The sequence below is a fragment of the Chelonoidis abingdonii genome, chromosome 7 (assembly GCF_003597395.2).
Source record: "Chelonoidis abingdonii isolate Lonesome George chromosome 7, CheloAbing_2.0, whole genome shotgun sequence".
Classification (NCBI taxonomy): Eukaryota; Metazoa; Chordata; order Testudines; family Testudinidae; genus Chelonoidis; species Chelonoidis abingdonii.
The window spans coordinates 5,738,589-5,745,196 of NC_133775.1; positions in this window are offsets into that span (position 1 = coordinate 5,738,589).

Genomic DNA, 6,608 nt, shown 5'->3' on the forward strand with positions numbered 1-6,608 from the left:
GTGGTACGTTATAAGCTAATGAACTGTCTGCCCTTTCCTACTATTCCTTACACAAATACCCCATTTCAGTACAGCTGTTTGACTGGGATGCTGGCACTGAAGTCTGAAATAAAAGCCTCTTACTCTGCTCCAAACAGGTCATTCAGATCTCTGGCAGTTCAGAGAAACTAAGAGGAAATTCTATTTTAAATTAGCCTGGTAACAGAGCAATCACAGCAATTGCCAGACTCTGGATCAGACCTGAGGTCCATTTATTCTGCGTCAATAAGATTTTATCGGTCGATGGTTCACTGCTCTTTTGAATTTCCAAGATCAGGGGCCAGATCCTTAGCTCGTTTGATTTCAGTGCAGCTATGCTGACTTATGCCAGCAGAGGATCTGCCTCAATGAGTATTTAAAATATAGTGAATTTGCAAAACAGATGTGTATCTCCTCTCTTCGTTACTCACGCGTATCCCTTTTTCTAAGTCTCTCTCATTCCCAGCTCAAGCTATCTGCCTAGATGCATTACCAGAATCTGTGTGTCTAGAGGCAGCACCAAGGGTGAGCTGCCAGCTGCTTTACATAGAGCTAACAAAGGGCGCACACTGATACACATAACCAGTCAGGGATATGAAGATGCAGATTGTTACAGAAAAAATCCCACTCAAAACAACAAAGGACATTCTCACCTCTGTGGCTTAACTATGTTTTTAGCTGCCTTATTGAGCCCAGAATTTGATCATCAACAGGCAGGACATGGAAACCCAACACTGACTCCATAACGTTTATTGTTGTTATTATTATTGTCCTATTTCAGCTTGAGGAAGATGCGGACGTAGCTTGATTTCAGTTACTGAGCTTGACCCAGTAGGGCTTGGAGCAGAAGAGATGATCACAAATAGAAATTCATAATGTAATACCAGTTGGGGGAAATGGCATTTCACTCTGAGGATCCAGAAGTGCTTATCAATTTACATCTCACAACAGCCATCAGTGCAAACACTTGCCATATAAGATGCATTTAGGAAACTATTGAGAGATCAAATTTTCAAATGTAAAACACGGTCTTTACATTTCCCCCAGCAACCTCGCTGATTTATTCCTGGCAGTCATTCCTAAAGCATCCCGAAAGCAATCAGCACGAAATGCAACAGCTGGCCCGCTAATCAGCCAACGTGTTGTACATGCTCACTGTTGTTGAAAGATAGTGCTTATTTTAACAAAACACAGGGATGCACTTAGGTGCTCCCCGTAAAAGAGGGACATTTTATGCCCATGGAGCATTAAAATACTTGACAGAGCTAACACGATGAAACCAAAGATATTTATTATATTATTATTATTATGAAGGCTAGGACTATAACAGGGTTTAAAAGAGAACTGGATAAATTCATGGTGGTTAAGTCCATAAATGGCTATTAGCCAGGATGGGTAAGAAATGGTGTCCCTAGCCTTTATTTGTCAGAGGATGGAGATGGATGGCAGGAGAGAGATCACTTGATCATTACCTGTTAGGTTCACTCCCTCTGGGGCACCTGGCATTGGCCACTGTCGGTAGACAGATACTGGGCTAGATAGACCTTTGGTCTGACCCAATACGGCCGTTCTTATGTGTTGCAGTAGTGTGGAGAGGCCCGAGCCAAAATTCAGGGCCCTGTTGTGCTGTACACATGGTAAAAGGCAGTCCCTGCCCTGAAGAGTGTATAATCAAAATAGGAGTGGGGGAAAGGCCAGATTGTTATCTCTGTTTTACAAATGGGAAATGAGGCAGAGAGAGATTAAGTGACTTGCATCAGCTCAGTCCACACCTGTTGAATCCTAGGCCAGTAACTTAACCACTAGGCAATTCTTCCTCTATCTCCATCTGCTGGACCCTTTGTCTTACTGCAGATCTCTGAGCATTTGCCACGACAATGTGAGAGAATGAGAAAGATGCACGTCTAGATGACTCAGCATGGGGTTTAAGATCAGAGCCAAAATCCTCTGCACCGGAACGGCAGACTGGAACAATGGATCTGGGATTTCAACATGGCATCCATAATATCTCCTTCCCTGGGAGGTAACAGAGAAAGGAGGCCGTTTTGGGCAATCCAGATGTTTGATACCAACACTAAGCAGTGCCAGTTCCTAACCAGAACTTGACTGGACGTGGATAATGAAAAAATAATTGCACTCAGTGCAATCACCATGTCCCACAGCGGGCTGGATTCTTCAGACCAGCTGGCTCTGCACAGCTCAGGTGCTCAGTACTCTTCACCCTGAGCCCAAAGGGATGGGGAATGCATAACTGACATGTAATTCCCTTTATATTATCCCTTGTCAGACCAAATCAGTATCCTAACAGCAATCCATGAATACATCTCAGTGGGATGAGTGGATAAAGCTGGCTGACTCAATCCATCCTCCCTGGCCATTCCCTGCTGATCTTAGCTCTTCCAGCTATAGAATCTGCTTCCTGGCTAGAAACATGGGCATTGATTCTTCCATTCCTGTGAGTTAAATAAGGCAGGACTGTGAGGCCTATTTCACTTGGATTTAAACAGTTATTTTGGATCCAAAATGCACCGGCCCAGGGTTCTTTCCAGAACACATTCCACAGTGTGCTGTTGACTTAAAACTTCTCCAACAAAGAGAAGGCTCCATCAGTACAGGCCTTTGCGAAGGGCTTGCTCACCACATAATCAATTGGAGGGGGAGTGAAAGGCTGTGAGGAAAAGCTGAGGCTTGCTCAAGAGGCAGCGAATATGGGAGTGAAATCCTGGCCCGACTGAAGTCAATGGCAAAAACTCCTATTGCCTTCAGTAGGGCTGGGATTTCTTCTGGGGCGTGGGAGTTACAAACTAATCTTACCTTTTCTTTTTTCAATCACAGTAATGAAACAAATTGAAGGTAAAAAGAGGAGATCCTGTATATTGTCTCAAATATGCACACTTATTGAGTCCAGAGCCCCCAAAAGCTGAGTAAGGTTTTGGTTACAAGCAAATACAAGTGAAAACACATGTCTAAAACTGGTAGCCAATCCAGCAGTGGTCCAAAGCTTCAGACTACACTGCCACACCCATCTGTCTTCCTCACCAGCTAACCCCTCCAGCCTTTCCTGGCCCAGCCCTCACCTCGCAGGTAACGATCAGTGAGTTCCAGCCCCCGAGCTCCTCAGGGATGTTTCCCTGTAATGCGCAGCCTCTACCATCAGACATTCACAAAGGATACTCAGTTTGCCTCGCTGTTAAAGAATCAGTGCATCACAGCTTATTAATGTAACTGACGGGGGGAAGATACATCCTTCCCTTCAAACACAGCACTGGATTGGTTTGTAATAAAAGTAAAACAGGTTTGTTCACAGAAGCACATGAATAAAGTGACACCAAGTAAAAGAGACCAAGGTAGCGATGGCTACAAGTTTTAGACTATTAGATGTGTGTTTTCACTTTTTATTGGCTTGTAACCATCGCTACCTTTATCTATAAACCAATCCAGCGCTGTGTTTGAAGGGTGTATTGACCCCAGTTAAATTAATAAGGAGAAGAGAGAGACTCCATCTTTATCCTGCACTTTAAGAGAGAAAAAACCCAAGCAATTTGATCTCTGTGATGTGTCCTGGCCAGGCTGACCAGCAAAAAGATGGAAAGAAGACTGCAAGATGCATTCTTTGTTTAAGATGGTTTCTCTCACCTGCAGTCTCCTCTCTTCCAACCATTAAGCCAGCCTCTCCTCCTGACCGTTAGGCAAGGCAACCTGTGGCCTGGTCTTTCCAATGGGGTTGCTGCAATCGTAGCTGAATGATATCAAAAGGAGTAAGTCTGTTGTTAGCATCTATTGCTGTGTCTCTAAAGTGTCCTGCAAAATGGGTCCCTGATCCTGGCGGGGGGCTATGGGTGGTACCGTAATGGAAATAATAAAGGAGGGTAATAGTTAGAACAGAGACGCACTGGTCTCCTTTTTTAACTCCTTTTTTCATCTCCCCAGCTGTCCCATCATTCACAATGGCGGCCTCTTGGCCATGCTGTTCTGGCTCTCTTCAGAACCAGTCGTCCTACTCTAAAAATGAGCCAGATGTGTGTGTTGGGGGCATTCACAAGTGGTACAAACCTCTCCATCAGTCAGGGGCTTAGCACGTTACCTCCAAGGTGTCCTCAGTTGCCTCTGGTACAAAGAGAGGGAAGACAAAGCTCAGGACCTGAACTCAAAGCCCCCCCTCAGCTTCCCTGTCTCTGAATCAACTCTAAGTCTACCCACTGACATTCCTTATAGCCAAGAATTCTAGCTTGATGGGGTCAGCCAATTATTCCTTCCTGCTCTCCACGGAGCCAGCCATGGGCACGCCTCACGTCCAGCAAGTGCAACACCAGAGGCTGCCAGGAAGGGACGTCAACCTTCCTCCAGGAGTGGGGTGATTCAAGTCCTTGTTGGAGCGAGGCCACTGGCGAGAGGCAGGAGAAAATCTCTTTGCCCTATGGCCCCTCACTGGCAGAGAAAGCAGCAGTGGCCATCACCGGCAGTGGGAACCTCGAGCACCTGCTCCCCTTTCAAATCACTCCCGAGCCACACACTGGCATGCGCCCAGCCTTACCCAAGGGTTGCCAGCACCATTGCAAACACACCAGCTCCACACAAGTCATTGCAATGATTCCAACCACATCCATTCATGCAGCACAGCTGCACCACGGCAGGGATTCCTCCCAACTCAGTCCAACCTTGCTACATGGAAGAGTCCCTCAGCACTCTCTGCCCCCACCCTGGTATCCCATGAGCTAATGGCACAGGAAGTCTCTTATGTGTGCAGAAACTCTACAAGGACTTTCTAGCCCCAGATCTCATGGAGCTGTTAACACGGGGCGCTGGGCTGAGGATTTGGCCAGTGGGAGATCCCATTGGGCAAAGCATAAAGCTGGGATCATTTTCACACACCGCCTCTGGCTTTACTGTGTGCGTGTCATGGTCTGGGAGGGGAGGAGGGCAGATTTGAGTCAGGGAACTTGGGGTCACTGTGTCACAGGGCACAGCTGTTATGGAGAGCTCAAGTCATCCACCCCCTGCTCCCAGAGTTGAGAGGAAGGATGGGGCAGTGATTAGCACACTACCCTAAGCAGGTGAGAGGCCCAAATTCAATGCCCTGCCTTGGCACAGACTTCCTGTCACTTAGCCTCTCTGCCTCAATTTCCCCTCTGTACAATGGGGATAATAGCACTGCCTGGTCTCACATGGGTGGCGTGAGGATGACTACATTAATGATTGGGAGGTGTTCAGATATTATGGTGATGGTGCCTGTAAAGTGCTCCAATCACCACAGTTGCACTTCCTCCTGGCTAGATCTTACCCTGCTGTGGTCTCTCTCTCTTCATGACTCAAAGCGCTCCCTCCTTGTGACTCGGGGGCCCCACTTCCAGCTTCTGAGGTATCAATGTGCCACTGGATAAGCTGGATGCCACCTTGGACAGTCTCTGTCCCACTTCTGGATCCTGTGTCACTTCCCAGAGGGTGGTAGGGGAACCCAGGCCCACCTGCCACTCCCGTTTCCAGCCCAGGGACGCTATCACTAGCAACCCAGGCTTGTTCAGTCCCGTTCCCTGGGCTCTTCCTAGCTCCTGGTCTGTCTGGGTTTACCACGGTCTACCCACCATGCCTCTTGCCAATCTCCCTTGGACGTCCTCCACCCCTGGACATCCTCCTTATCCCTGACCAACTCCCTTTCCTCCAGCGAGTAACTGCAGGGCCCTTCTTCAGTTCTCACTTCCTGGCTTTATAATCCTAGCCTCCCTCCTCCCACATCTTGGCTTCAGCTGCAATTAATCTTTATCAACTACTAGCTGCACAACATATAAGATTAATGGGCCCTTTCTGGCCCACATTAGCCCACTCAGGGCTAGTGTGGGGGTGAAGACCCCCTCCCAGGGTTATATAAGTACCAGGGAGAGATTGTGGGTTTTTTTTCAAAATTTCCTGCAAAAGTTTTTCCAATTTTTTCAACACAAACCTGAAACCGAAAAAAATTGGTTTTCTAGGATCATTTTTAGTTTAAAAAAATGAGTCTTCCAGGAAAAAAATAAATCAGTTTTTGAAAGCCAAACATTTTCACTGACAGCTGAAAATTTTAAACCAAAACATTTTTTTCTTTTCCCATTTTCTGTGGTTGAATCAAACAGAACAGAACATTTTCAACAGGTTTTTGGATTTTTTTAAGTGTGGCTGTAGGACGTCCAACCAGCTCTAGTGCTCACGTTCTATTGTAGATGAAGAGCTGATCACCAAATGGTATCGCACCCAAGTCTGTTAATTGCCCTGAACTAATTTCTGGGCACCAAGAGCTTTGCTGCTAATGGCTAATCTGTGGATCAGTCTGGTCAACCAGGCCTGGGAGCCCCTAGCACAGGGATGAGTTGCTCTTGGTTTTAATCTGCTTTCCATGTCCAGGTCTCAGTCGCTTGTCTGTTCAACTCCTCCAGCTGAGCAATGAGGTTGTGAGGCCAACCCGTCTTCCCAGGGATTCCATTGAAATTGTTGTCCCCCATAGCCCCAAGATCTCCACAGCAATGATTATGAAGAGTTCCAATGCAGATTTATCAAAGTGCCCTCTGAGCAGTGAGCTTCAGTATCTCAAAATCCGCCCGTCAAACCATTCTGCAGCA